Source organism: Hyperolius riggenbachi, chromosome 11 (genome assembly GCF_040937935.1).
Source record: "Hyperolius riggenbachi isolate aHypRig1 chromosome 11, aHypRig1.pri, whole genome shotgun sequence".
In the NCBI taxonomy this organism is placed as follows: domain Eukaryota; kingdom Metazoa; phylum Chordata; class Amphibia; order Anura; family Hyperoliidae; genus Hyperolius; species Hyperolius riggenbachi.
The window spans coordinates 196892275-196907726 of NC_090656.1; the positions used below are offsets into that span (position 1 = coordinate 196892275).

The following is a 15452-nucleotide window of genomic DNA, read 5'->3' on the forward strand; positions in this document are numbered from 1 at the left end:
TTTTGCAGATTGCAATAGCACTGCGATTAACACGTAAATCCTAACGCACCTTTTCAATAAGCAGGTTTCCATTTTCCTGAATCACATTCGTTGGCCTGCATGGTTATTGGTGCGATTATGCTCTGTTCCCGACAATTCATGGCACGATCGCGAGTGAGAAATGTCAGTTGTGCAATAGCATTACAGAGTGATTTTGCATGCAGTCACGCTTCCTAGTGAAAAAGCAGCCTAATGCTGGGTACACACGTTCCTTTTTCCGTGCGATTTTGCGACCCGATCGTTTTTTCGGCACGATTCTGCACTTGATTCTGTTATCTTCATTCGTTTTCCTTATCTTTTTCCATTCACCGTTATAAGAAATCGAGCGCGAAGCGATTGGGAGCAATATCGGACATGAATTTTATCTATCGGATCCATCTATCGCATGGAAAATTGTACCGTGTGTATTCAGCATAAGCCTGCAGTTCTGTGACCCAACCCAAGTACACACACACACACACACATACATACACACACACATACATACACATATATATATTACTGTCAATTACTGTATATACTCACAGATAAGCCCCCCGATGTTTTCCTGGCCCCCAGTGCAGAGTGTGTATTGAAGTTTGGCAGAGCATAGCTACCTCATCACTCCAGCTTAAAATAGTCTCTCCCCCGCAGGTCTGTAACTTGCCGCAAGAGCTCCAAGCTGTCATGTGACCGCAGTGAGCCTGGAGCTCTAGTGGCAGGCTAGGAAGCTGCCTGGGAGACACAAGCGCTCGAGCAATGACAGGTAGTTATGGTAACGGTACGGCTTCCAATGCATACTCTGCATGGTAGGGGGCCTGCGTTATATTACACGCAGATGTTCCTCAATGTTAAAGTCTCGGGTGTCAATGGTGAGCAGACGTGTTAGGTCGGGTGTTATCCTCTCTCACTCATGATGGTCACTGGAAGTTCAACATCACACCTCATGGCAGAGAACTCTTCTCTGAGGCAAAATAGAACAAAACTTTACTCTAGATAAAGGTGGCCTGGGATAGAAGTAGATTGCAAACACCATGAAACTGAGCTGCAGCCCAGTGGCCAAGACTAACAAGCAGTTTAAAAGAACAGGCCTCACCATGGTCGACCAAAGAAATCAAGTGCATGTGATCAGCATCATGCCTAGAGGCTGTCTTTTGCAAACAGACGTACAAGTGTTGGCAGCTTTGCTGCAGGGGTTGAAGGGGTGGGAGTCAGTCTGTCAGTGCTCAGACCATACGCCGCACACTGCATCACACTGGCTGCCGTCCCAGAAGTAAGGGTATTCTAAAGATGATGCACAAGCAGGACTGTGGAGTCGGAGTAATTTTGAGTACAAGGAGTCGGATGATTTTTGTACCGACTTCAGAGCACTGTCAGCACAAGAATGCCCACAGTTTGCTGAAGACAAGCAGACTTAAGTTGGCCAAATACCGATTTTCCCATACGACTCTTTAAATTCTATTCATCTGCTGGTAATAGATACACCAAAACATCAGATTGATCTTAAAATTATTTTAAACCAAAAACCGATTGCAAATATCGATGGGACAGGATAGAAAGTTAGGTTGATTGAGGGAGGAGGCAACGGCAGCAGTAGATTAATGTCCCATAGCTTTGCATTGCATCAAACAGTGCAACGCTGTAGTTCAATTCATTTTGAATAGATTTCCTGTTGGGAGCTACTATAAATTAATGTACAGTATGTGGCAGGAATCGTTTTGGAACACTGAACCGAAATCTATGAGTGTCTAGCCAGCTTAAACTTGGCTTACACTTATAAATTTCACCCCAATGTTCCAAAACAATTGATTCACATACATTTCCAATAGATTCCAGCAAGGAATCTATTAAAATGCAAGAGTTCTCTAGAGCAGCATTTTTCAACCACTGTTCCGCGGAACGTTGCCTGGTGTGCCGTCCTCTTCTCCCCCTCCCGCCCGTCCCCGCGGCCGCCGCTGTTATTACCTTAGCAGCGGCCGCTCTCCCCTCTCCAGCGCATGTATATTCTAGCAGCGTATCTCCGGCTGCTCTGTGTGATGCGGAAGGAGGCAGGGCTCGGTTACCATAGTAACGGCGATACATATCGCCGTTACAGGAAGCCGCTGCCCTCCTTCCTTCCGCATCACACAGAGCAGCCGGAGATACGCTGCTTGAATATACACGCGCCGGACAGGGGAGAGCGGCAGCTGTTCAGGTAATAACAGCGGCAGCCGCGGGGACGGGCGGGAGGGCACTAAACTGGCTATACTGGGGCACTATTCTGGGGTACTATACTGGCTATCCTGGGGCACTAAACTGGCTATACTGGGGCACTATACTGGGGCACTATTCTAGCTATACTGGGGCACTATACTGGGGCACTATTCTAGCTATACTGGGGCACTATACTGGGGCACTATACTGGCTATACTGGGGCACTATACTGGGGCACTATTCTAGCTATACTGGGGCGCTATACTGGGGCACTATTCTAGCTATACTGGGGCGCTATACTGGGGCACTATTCTGGCTATACTGGGGCGCTATACTGGGGCACTATTCTGGCTATACTGGGGCACTATACTGGGGCACTATACTGGCTATACTGGGGCACTATACTGGGGCACTATACTGGCTATCCTGGGGCACTATACTGGCTATCCTGGGGCACTATACTGGCTATCCTGGGGCACTATACTGGCTATCCTGGGGCACTATACTGGCTATCCTGGGGCACTATACTGGCTATCCTGGGGCACTATACTGGCTATCCTGGGGCACTATACTGGCTATCCTGGGGCACTATACTGGCTATACTGGGGCACTATACTGGCTATACTGGGGGGCTATACTGGGGCGCTATACTAGCTATACTGGGGGGCTATACTGGGGCACTATACTGGCTATCCTGGGGCACTATACTGGGGCACTATACTGGCTATCCTGGGGCACTATACTGGCTATCCTGGGGCACTATACTGGCTATCCTGGGGCACTATACTGGCTATCCTGGGGCACTATACTGGCTATCCTGGGGCACTATACTGGCTATCCTGGGGCACTATACTGGCTATCCTGGGGCACTAAACTGGCTATCCTGGGGCACTAAACTGGCTATCCTGGGGCACTAAACTGGCTATACTGGGGCACTATACTAGCTATACTGGGGGGCTATACTGGGGCACTATACTAGCTATACTGGGGCACAATACTGGCTATACTGGGGCACTATACTGGCTATACTGGGGGGCTATACTGGGGCACTATACTGGCTATACTGGGGCACTATACTGGCTATGCTGGGGCACTATACTGGCTATGCTGGGGCACTATACTGGCTATGCTGGGGCACTATACTGACTATACTGGGGCACTATTCTGGCTATACTGGGGCAATATACTAGCTATACTGAGGCAACTAAACTCCCTACACTGGGGCAACTATGCCAGCTATGCAGCCGCACCCCAGCCACCCCCCCCCCATAGCCTGCTGCGCATGGCACTGTCCACTAGGTCGCGCAAACAACCGGGGGCCACATCCCCCGCGCGCGCCGTTCCCCGGAGAAAAATTTGGGGAGACAGTGTTCCCCGGGCCGGAAAAGGTTGGGAACCACTGCTCTAGAGCCCTCTACGGGTTAAACAAAAACTTCCTCGATGGTGCCTTGTGGTCAAGTGGCAGTCCCCCCCCCCCTCGTTTGAACCCCTGGCATGCCATTTTACATCTAGGTGCCCATTGGCTGGTAACGTCCCCCTTCTCACTCCACTGACTTCCTCTTTATTCTCTTCCCTCGAGTTCTATAAATCCGAACTATCTTTCTGGCTCGAAAACCCAACTGCTCCCTCCTGAAACTGATAGGTCCCATGTCAATGCAGGTAGTCCATGTGCTTGCGTCTTATGGGACGCTGATTTACCATTTCGCAAATGTATGGATATAAGATGATAAATCATTTTTCCTAATTGTAGGTTATATCCGTGGACCACTGTGCCTACTTCTGTTGGAGGAGTCAATGGTATACTTTATACCCATTTGTACCTCTTTTTTAACCTGATCCATATGTTTTCTTGTATAATGGGTGTACCCGTTTTTTCTGTTTAACTCATTCTGTTGAAAAAATTCCTTTTAAATAAAAAATCTTCAAAAAAAATAAATAAAAAATATTTGCTTGCAAAAGTTCAAAGCAGAGCAAAGCTACAGGCCAGAGTTGTTCAACTGTAGGCGGGCTGTGCTCCCTTGCCCGGACTATTTTTTAAGTTAGCCCCAAAGGCAGGACATTGACGCTTTGCTGCAAAAGTTAAAAAAAAAAAAAGACTCCTATTAGACCTACCGGTAATGGAGTTTCTGATTGGCATCCGGGACAACACGAGATCCGGTCCCGCCCAGGATCTGGGGAAACATAACCCCAAGAAGATTAAAAGCCCCCGCCCTCCCTCCAACCTCAGTGCTTCTAAAGGAAACTAAGTCGAACACCAAGATGAAGGAAGTAAAAAAATAGATCTCTCCCGTGACTATTATAAAAAATCCTCCTCGTGAATTAATTCAGAAAGGAAAGGTGCCAGATAGGAAAGGGAAGGGTTATAGCCGTTGTCCCGGATGCCAATCAGAAACTCCATTACCGGTAGGTCTAATAGGAGTCTTTCTCTAATTGGCATCCGGGACAACACGAGAGATAAACAAGTAAGTCTTTAATAAGGTTAAAGACTCACCTTTAGGGAGGGACCACTGTCTGTAGCACCTTTTTGCCAAACGATTGATCTTGTTGGGATAGTACATCCACCCTGTAATGTCTGATGAAGGTTGATGCACTCGACCATGTTGCAGCTCGGCATATTTGCTGTATGGTGGCTCCTGCCCTTTCTGCCCAGGATGTGGATAATGATCGGGTAGAATGTGCCTTAATATTATCTGGTACCTGACAGTCACTTTTCTCATATGTTAATGAAATAACCTGTTTAACCCACCTGGCTATGGTTTGCCTTGATGCCTGAAGACCCTTATTCTTCCCCGAAAATAGAACTAGAAGGCTGGTGGATTTTCGAAATTCCCTTGCTCTCTTTAAATAAACCAACAGGGATCTCCTGACGTCTAAACAATGAAATCTCTCCTCCCTCTCCCCCGAAGGATTAGAACAGAAGGAAGGTAGGATAATTTCTTGAGACCTATGAAACTCGGATGCCACTTTAGGTAGATAAGCCGGATCTAATCTAAGTCTGACACTATCTGGACATATGATTAGGAAGGGGTCTTTAACTGATAAGGCTTGCAAATCACTCAACCGCCTCGCAGATGTGACTGCGATCAGAAAAGCTAATTTGAGCGTCAGAAATTTAATGTCAATCCCTTCTATTGGCTCAAAGGGGGACTTCGTGAGGCCATTAAGGACAAGAGAGAGATCCCACTGTGGAAAAATCTTTTGCCTGACTGGTGTAGACCTTTTTAAAGCTTTAAAGAAACTTTTTACTAAATCCTCCTGAGCTAAGTGTCTGTCTAGAAGGATAGATAAAGCTGAACATTGCACCTTTAAAGTGCTGGGTGCTAGCTTCATATCAAACCCACTCTGTAAGAATTCTAATACCGAGCTAGTTAGGCCCTGATTCCTGGAGTGAGAAATACACCAGGCTATATACACTTTCCAAACTTTCCGATAGATCTTCTGAGTTACTGGTTTCCTACATTTAAGAAGAGTCTCAATAACACTGTCAGAAAGACCTTTATTCCTTAATATGACCCTTTCAGGATCCATGCAGCCAGTCTGAATAAGTGGGGTTTGGGATGGACCAGCGGCCCCTGAATCAGTAAGTCCGGCCGAACCGGTAGCAGAAATGGTGGACTTGTCGCCATTCTCAGCAAAGCCGCATACCATGGCCTCTTTGGCCAAAGCGGAGCTATGAGAATCAGATTCCCTGATTCTCTTTGAAGTTTCACTAGAACCTGTGGAAGAAGGGTTATTGGGGGGAACGCGTAACTCAACTTGAATCCCCATGGCAGACTTAGGGCGTCTAGCCCCAGGGAGCCCTGACACCTGTGTAGGGAAAAGAAGTGCTTCACCTTTGCATTTGTTGGTGAAGCAAACAGGTCCACCTCCGGAATTCCAAATTTCTCTGTTATTAAACTGAAAACCTCCGGATGTAGTTCCCATTCCGCCTGACTGATCTGCCGGCGGCTCAAAAAGTCTGCTTCCACATTGAGGGTCCCTTTTATGTGAATCACCGTTATTGATAGAATACGCGGTTCTATCCAACCGAAAATTTCCGACGAGAGAAGCATTAGATCCTTGGATCTTGTGCCCCCCTGTTTCGACAGATATGCTACTGTGGTGATATTGTCCGAAAAAATTCGTACGTGTCTTCCTTCTATCAGGGACTGAAAAAATAGGAGCGCTCTTTGAACCGCCAGCAGCTCTCTGAAATTTGACGATTTCCTTCTTATTGAATCGGTCCAATCCCCCTGCGCATGCTGACCCTCTGTTGTTGCGCCCCAGCCCCAGGCACTTGCGTCCGTAAAAACCTTTATCGGATCGCATTGTCTCCAAATTCTCCCACTGCTTAGACTGTGTGGATTTAGCCACCAGGCCAAACTGTCTTTGATCTGATCTGGTATGCTGATCACGAGATCCAAAGATCCCTGCGATTTGTCCCAGTGGAGTAGGAGAAGGGATTGAAGATCCCTGCCATGGGATTGGGCCCAGGTGACTGCCGGAATTGAAGAGGAAAATAGACCTAGCACCCTCATGATTTGGCGAATCGAGCAAGTCTCTTGAAAAAGTAATCTGTTTACTTCGGAATGAATCTTTGTAATTTTTTCCGAGGGTAAATAGATTTTTCTGTCTAGGGAATTTATCCTGTATCCCAAAAATGTGATTTCCTGGGCAGGAGTTAGATTCGACTTCTCGTAGTTCATTAACCAACCTACCCTTGTCAAGGTGTTGATCACAATGTCCCTGTGCTGCAACACCAAATCCATTGTCTCTGCAAAAATCAAGAGGTCGTCCAGATACGGAATAATCGATATTCCCTGGATCCTCAGAGCTTTCATAACCTCGGCCAGAACTTTTGTAAAGATCCGCGGAGCGGATGCTATCCCAAAAGGTAGAGCCTGAAATTGGAAATGATGAATTTGAGACTGGATCCTGATTGCAAACCTCAAAAATCTTTGATGGTTGTGAAAAATCGGTATGTGCAGGTAGGCGTCGCGGAGATCTATTGAAACAAAATATTCCTTGCCCTGCAATAGGGCTTTTACCGAAAAAATACTTTCCATCCTGAACCTCTTGTAAATTAGAAATGGATTGAGGGATTTGAGGTTCAGGATAAAGCGGAATTCCCCGTTTGCTTTCTTCACCAGAAATACATGGGAATAATACACCTGGAATACCTCTTCCGGGGGCACCGGCAAAATTACTCTTTTGGCTAAAAGTTTTTGGATCTCCACTTGTAGGCCCCTGGCACTTTCTGGGTCTTTTGGAAGGGGATTCACGAACCTTCTGGGAGGAGGCTGAACTGAAAATTGAAGCCGGTAACCGCGCTTTATAATTAATAACACAAAGGGGTCGGGATTTAACTTCTCCCATTCTGAAAGAAAAAATCTCAGCCTTCCTCCCACCGGTAAGTCATTTAGTGGGCTTGGAGGGTTCAGTCCTACCGAGTGTGAACCCTCCCCTACCTCTTCCTTTAGGAAAGGACCATTTTCTCTGCACGTTCTTTTTCTTAGATTGTTCGGGAGATTGTTTAATAGGGACAAAGGGTCTTTTGCCTCTAGAACTTCTCTTTTTGTTGGGGAACTGTTTGCCTTTCTCAGCAGAGCGAGATAAAACATCGTCAAGGCCTGAGCCAAACAAAAGATCACCTTCAAACGGAATTGAGCATAACCTATTCCTTGATGTTTGATCTCCCTCCCAGGTTTTCAGCCACACTGCTCTACGCGCTGAATTTACAAGGGCTGTAGTACGCGCAGAGATGCGAATAAGTTCTGTAACTGCATCCGCTAAAAAGGCGACTGCCCTCAGTACAACTGGCAGAGAGGCAGAATAGTCTTTGAGTGGAACCCCCTTAGAGATTTGTTCGAATAAATTATCCATCCAAATTCTAAGGTTACGTGCGATACATGTGGCTGAAACACCTGGGACGAATCCGAAGGCTGCTGATTCCCAAGCTTTTTTAAGGAGAGCATCAACCTTTTTGTCCATTACATACTTTAGAACACCAGTGTCTTCAAAGGATAAATCTGAGTCTTTAGAGTATTTTGACAAAGATGCATCCAATTTAGGGCATTTTGTCCACTTATCAATCTCTGATTGGTCAAAGGGATACTTCCTTTTTGCTGACTTAGGTATGAATAGAGGTCTTTCAGGATTTTGCCATTGAGAAGTAATAATATCCTTAAGGGTTTTATGAAAAGGAAAAACTCTCCCCTTGGATTGACCTAAACCCGAATAGACCTGATCCTGAGGAGTTAATTCAGGTACGGGTTCCTTAATTTGTTCCGTAGTATACACTGCTTTGAGCAACTCAGAAGATTCATCTGGAGTAAAAAGGAATCTTGGTGTGTTAACTTTTTCCTCTCTATCCGAACCCTCTGAATGGGGCTGTTCACCCTCATCCTGAGAGACGGCAACCCCCTCCTCCTCCTCTTCTTCTTCCCCCTCCTCCTCTCCCTCCTCTCCAATTCCAAAGATATCAGATAGGGCGGAAGATTGGGATAAAAGGCCTGAAGAAGGGCCTGGGAGGTGCTCAGAAGCTTGTGGGATAAAAGACTCTTTAAATTTATCCAAAGTTTCCTGCATGTTCTTATTAACAGCCTCCATTACCCCCTTCAATATATCAGATGAATGTGAGGCTACAATAGCATCGGTACACCCCTGACATAAATTCCTTGGGGCCTCCAAAGCTATCTTGCTATTACACAAGCCACATCGTTTATAATTTTTAACTTGACCAGCTGTCTTAGGATCAGTCTTTGTCTAAAAAAACAGAAGAAAAGACAACAGACTCCATAAACCATCGGTACACAGCATAGAAAAACCACAAAGTCCATCCTCCACTGGAGGGCTTACCAGACTTGTACCCGATGGCTGCGCTTGCCCAGAGGATTTGGAAGGTGTGCCTACAGCCTCTGCCTCCCGCTGCTGTGGCTGCTCACCCTTCGGCTGTGACATCCTCTCTCTCCCCCGCAATACCACTGTATAGTGCGGGAGGTTTGGTTAGCGCAAGGGAGACGCCAGGAGCACGCTCTTTTCCTTCCTGGCTCTCCTAGGTCCGCCCCACTTCCGGCCGCCCTCCACTGACGTCACTTCCGGGCGCCGGCCAGAGCGCGGATGCCTCTTGCAGAGCCGGCGTCTGACGGGGGGACAAGCGTAATGCCGGCCAGAAACACCAGACACCTAGGCCGCATACACCGACACCGGAGGACAGTAGCCCGCGTCACCTCCTGCTCCGCAAAAGCCACGCTACCTCCTGAAGGACTCACTCACCGAATGGTGAGTGCAAAAATAACAAAACTCGGGAGCTTTCTTCTTAGGTGTTTCCGACGCGGAAACACAGATTAACTGAGGTTGGAGGGAGGGCGGGGGCTTTTAATCTTCTTGGGGTTATGTTTCCCCAGATCCTGGGCGGGACCGGATCTCGTGTTGTCCCGGATGCCAATTAGAGAAAATCTGGTGCTATAAACACACCCTGTCGATCTGCCAATGCTGTAGTCCTGCCCGATTGTTTTTAATTTTCCACCCTGTGATGCGCCTATAGGCACCTTAAAGTGGACAAGACAAGGGGAAAATAAGTTTCTGGCCCCCTCGCCCGCAGTCTAGCGCCTCCTAGATCCTCCTGTAGCGGCACGTTCTTAGTGGCCAGTTGGGCGTACTGAGCTCTTGCTCGCCCTGCTCCTGTCGCCAGGAGAGAGCTTGACTGCTCTGTGCATGCGCTGACTGATCCTGGAGAATGGGGCTGCTACGGGAGGATCTAGCAGGCTTTAGACCGCGGCGTGGGAGCAATCTGCGCAATGGGGGCTGGAAGAAGCCCCAGGTATGTATAAAACGTATTTCTCCCTCATCTCAGGAACACTTTAAAGCTCCTAAGACAATTATGCTTGCACACCCACTGTGTTGCTCAAACTGCACCTTTAATGCAAAGCTATTATGCAAAAAGATCATACAATAAAGTCATTCGACAGCCACGTACAAGCAGTATGTTATACAGGCATATCATTCATGCAAATCAAATCATTTAGGCAAATAATGAGAACGTGCTGACGTTCATCGGAAATCGGCTTGCGGTTTATGGCACCCAAAAGATTTCTCTCCGATCAGAGATCGATCTGTCTCTTGGTCGCCAACATCGCTACATGTACCTTAAGGAACCATGTCCTGTGGTGTGATAAGACCAAGATTAACCTATTTGGTTCGAATGGTGTCAAGCACTGTACACCCTCAAACTACATCTCCCAGCATGCATTGTGGTAAGTAAGAAACACTGCTGGAAACTACAAAGTCCGGTACATGCTGCTGATCAGGTAGAGATGAGGGAGCCATCCCATAGGTTATTGAGATAAAGACTTACCCCAACAGCACACAACATTACGAACTTGGTTTACGAATTACATTCCGAATTCTGGTGGTCAGGAAGCTTTAAATCTCTGGCCTGGAACAGGTGATTGGCAGGTGTGACAGAACACTGTCTGCATAGTCAGACACTCTGGTGAGAACGCTCTTCAGGACAGGTTGTACAACCACCCCAGGAAGCTCTGAACAAAGGTGTTACTTAGCTGGAATTCTCAGATATTTTTATGTCTAAAGCCTCAAGACCTAAACAGCTGAATAAATAAGCCTGTTGTGTGGGGATGTCAAGAGTTAAAAATAATTCTTAGGAGATTTTGTTATAGATCACATGGTCTCCTGTATCAACCCGAGACGCAATTGCTGCACCATCACCCTCTACCGAGTGAAATCATGCTATGCATGTTTTTAAAGCAGCCAAAAATAAGAATGTGCAGTGCCCAAATAACCAGTGCCCGAGTTTGTACTAGGATTCACCCGAGTACCAACAGGACTTCACTAATGATTCACTGGAAAAGATTTGGCACCACAAATTACTTTATTCAACATCAGGGCTCTGGAGTCAAGGGGGTCGAGCAACTTTGGGTACCTGGAGTCAGAGGTTTCATAAACTAAGCGCGCTGGAAATCTGATGACTTTTGTGCAAATTCCACAGTCCTGGTAAGTATTAGACTAAGGAGTCGGAGTCATTTTTTGGTACCTAGAGTCGGAGGTTTTATAAACTCGAGTGGGTGGGATGATTGTTGTATCAACTCCACAGCCCTGTTTAACATCACAGCCCCATATACATGGTAGTAATTATGCCTCTGTATGCACACCTCTCAAAGATCTTGCTCTGGTAAAACTCATTTTAAGTCTCTCCACTCAACAGGAGTATCAAAGTTTTGAAAATGCATCTAATGGACTCACAAGGCCAAAAAATAAATGTAGTTTTATTTACCTGGGCCTTCTTCCATTCCATAGAAGTCATTAGGGTCCCTCCCCTTAGCTCTGATGCTCTCTGGGGTCCTGCTGACAGCCTGTACAGATCACCGACCACAGATGGGTTGGCGCCTTCTGTGCATGCGTGGGAGAGTACCTGTGCGCGAACCCACCCATGTCATTGGGAGAGTACTGTGCCGACAGTACTACTGCACCAGTGCTGTACACTCCCGGTGACATGGGAAAGTCTCGCGCACACCCATCAGGAGTCTGATCGTTACAGGCTTGCCAGTGGGACCCTGGAGAGAATCGGAGGTGCTACAAAAGACAAATGACTTCTAGAGGCTGGAAGATGCTGCAGGTAAGGAAAACTACACTTAGGCCCAGCGCACACCAAAAAGCGCTGGTGTAATCGCAAACGCTTAGTGCTTTTTGAAGTGATTTTTTTAAAGTAGATTCTAGGTACGTGCCTAGCGATATTCTAAGTAAGCCTAGCGGTTTTAGGAGCATTTTTGGTTTAGCTTTTTTTTATTTTTGTTACAGTAGAGCTGTAACTGAACAGCTTCTGTAACAAAAACGCTTGGAAAAATCGATCTGATCTAGCCCTTTTTAGAGCTATTTTCCACTTTCCTATACTTCACATTGAGGGTGAATCACCTCAGAAATCAGCAGAAATGCTGCAGGACCCGCGTTTGCATTTGGGAAAAAGGCGCATCGCTCTGGTGTGCTCCATCCCAAATACATTAGCCAAGCGCTTTTCCAAGCACTAGCGTTTTTAAAAGCGCTCAGAAAAGCTCGTGCGCCAGCCTTTATTTTTTTGCCTTGTGAGTCCTTTAAGGCACATTTTCAAAACGTTGATACTCCTGCTGAGTAGGGCCATCTTCTTTCACCTCTTCATTTCAGCTTACAAAAGGGACCACAAAAGGAATACCTTGCCTAGGACCCCATTACATTGTAATCCATCTCTGAATGGCAGCAGAGTGCTGCTGCTGTGATGCCCGGAGATCTGTGACACCAAAAGCATCGCTCTCTACACTTCTCTGCATGCAGATGGGGAGGAGGATGGGCCCCCAAAGCTCCCTAAAGTCACGGGGGCTATTGTCACACCCGTGTGTGCATATGAACTCCTAGTGAGGACAGAGATCACTCACATGGTAAATAGAGAGCATGGTAGGCCCAGTATAAAGTAGTATCCATAATCTGATTACACACTGCTGTACAAAAAGCTAGCATGGAGGAAATCTCTGCCTCGCATGCAGCGTTATAACAGAAACTAGAACTGGCTGAGGCCGGCGCTGCCTGTCAGTCTGAGAAAACTGTTTCCACAGATCTATTTCCATTGATCCCCGTTACTTGGGATATAACCAGTTGTACTGGATTGTCCATGTGACAAAGTTATGTCCCGGAGGTAGAAGCAGCACTGGGCACGCTGCCACACACAGATCATTACACCACCAGAACTCATGTATTGAATAAACAATGGGCGGGGAACAAGCGCATCTTGTCAGTTATCCCTTCGAACCACACAAAACAAGATCAGTAAAGAATCAGCACAGCCTAGGCCAAATTATTGTGTTTATAAATATCTCCGCCTCCGTTTCTGAAGGAACTTCAGCCCTGAGAAGAAGCTTGAGATTTTTCATGGTTTTCTGGGCAGGATACAATGCTTTCTTAAAATAAAACAGCAAAAGAACACAAAAGCAAAATATAAAGAACCCATGTGCCCATATAAGTACACAGGGAACAAAAACAACCAAAAGCTGTTGCATCTCTGCTTCTTTGTTGTTAACTGTATTTACCCCTAGAGCATACATGTCAAACTCTGGCCCGCAAGCCAAATCTGGCCCTCAGAGCCATTACATTTGGCCCCAAAGTGGTTTCCTCACTGTGCATTATGTTTGGCCCACTCTAGACCACCAGGGAAGCTTAATTGGAGGTGAAGCCCTAGATCCCCAGGGAAGCCATATGGGGAGGTAGGGGGAAAGCACTAAATACTAGGGAACTGTATAGGGGAGGATGGGGGCCTCTAGACTCCAGGGAACTATATGGGGGAGATAGGACCACTAGACACTAGCGAACTGTATAGGGGAAGGGCCCACTAGAAACTAGGGAACTTTATAAGGGAGGTAGGTGGCCAGTAGACATTGAGGTTGGCCCGCGACTAGGTCACAGTATACAATTTTGTCCCACTTTGTATTTGAGTTTGACACCCCTACTCTAATCCCATGCTTAGGACTGGCCTAGAGGTGTGTGTGTGTGTGTGTGTGGGGGGGGGGGGGGGGGGGGAGGGAGGGGAAGAGTCAAAATAGCTGAACATCCTATGTTGACATTGAAATGGGAGTGAGATGTCCACAGGCAACAAACCTGATATTTTCCAGATACGGCCTCACATTCACGTACGGGACTTTATCCCTCTTATGTTGCAGGACGGAGGCTTTGCAGACGCATCACTAGCCTATTGCCATGCGGGGGAAAGGTTGACGACAGAGCAGCGCACGAGATGCTTAAAGGGAATGTCCAAGCAAAATAAAAAAATGAGTTTCACTTACCTGGGGCTTCTACCAGCCCCATGCAGCCATCCTGTGCCCTCGTAGTCACTCACTGCTGCTCCAGTCCCCCGCTGGCAGCTTGCCGACCTCGGAGGTCGGCGGGACGCATTGCGTACATTTTTACGCATTCCCGCTAGTGCAGGAACATTAACGCATATTTTTACGCATTACTGGTTGAATGCGTACATTTTTACGCATTGAACCAGTAACGCGTAAAAATGTATGTGTTAATGTTCCTGACTAGAAGGAATGCGTAAAAATGTACGCAATGCGTCCCGCCGACCTCCGAGGTCGGCAAGCTGCCAGCAGTGAGTGACTACGAGGGCACAGAATGGCTGCATGGGGCTGGTAGAAGCCCCAGGTAAGTGAAACTCATTTTTATTTTGCTTGAACCTTCCCTTTAAAGGGAAGGTTCAGGGACAGTTGGTAAAAAATAAAAATCCGAATCCACTTACCTGGGGCTTCCTCCAGCCCGTGGCAGGCAGGAGGTGCCCTCGGCGCCGCTCCGCAGGCTCCCGGTGGTCTCCGGTGGCCGACCCGACCAGGCCGGCGGCCAGGTCTCTTCTGCGCTCCATTGTGCGTTCCACGCCGGCGCGCTGACGTCATCGGACGTCCTCCGGGCTGTACTGCGCAGGCTTAGTAGTTCTGAGCCTGCGCAGTACAGCCCGGAGGACGCCCGATGACGTCAGCGCGCCGGCGTGGAACGCACAATGGAGCGCAGAAGAGGCCCGACCTGGCCGCCGGCCTGGCCGGGTCGGCCACCGGAGACCACCGGGAGCCTGCGGAGCGGCGCCGAGGGCACCTCCTGCATGCCACGGGCTGGAGGAAGCCCCAGGTAAGTGGATTCGGATTTTTATTTTTTACCAACTGTCCCTGAACCTTCCCTTTAACAGAGCAGTCAGGATGAGTGGGGATAACATTACTCCAGCCCAATTCTCATCTGAATCAAACAGGAAGGATGTCACCAGTCTTAGATGCGGTTGATGTTGGCCACCCCGGCCAAGTTTAATCTAGTCTGTACAAGGCTTTAGGGGGAAATTTGGGTGGTGATCAGAGAAAACTCATTAAGGGCCCTTTTCCACTAGCAGTCGCTAGCGTTCACGCTGAACGCTAGCGATTGCTGAATTGCAAAGCAAAAAAATTACCGGCGATTTCCAGTTTGTGGCCGCGATTTTGCTATGCACTGCATAGCAAAATTGCGGCAAATATCGCTCCGCGCCACGATCGCGCTTCAGGCAAAAACGAATCGCGGTAGTGGAAATACCCTACCGCGATTCCTATGTTATTTAGCAAACCCTAGCGATTGTAAAATCGCTAGCGGTTTGCAATTTTGCGATTCCGCTAGTGCAAACGCGCTAGTGGAAAAGGGCCTTAATTGGCCTGAGCACCTTTACCCCCCCCCAATTAACATACCCATGGATGAGGCACAAGGGGACAGGG

General features: G+C 47.6%; 1 protein-coding gene across 5 annotated transcripts in view; it reads right to left on the reverse strand.

The window, feature by feature from the left end:
* Positions 1-15452, reverse strand: part of LOC137539177 (CUGBP Elav-like family member 1) — a 93240-nt gene that overhangs the window by 39817 nt on the left and 37971 nt on the right. The gene's annotated exons all lie outside the window — the stretch shown is intronic.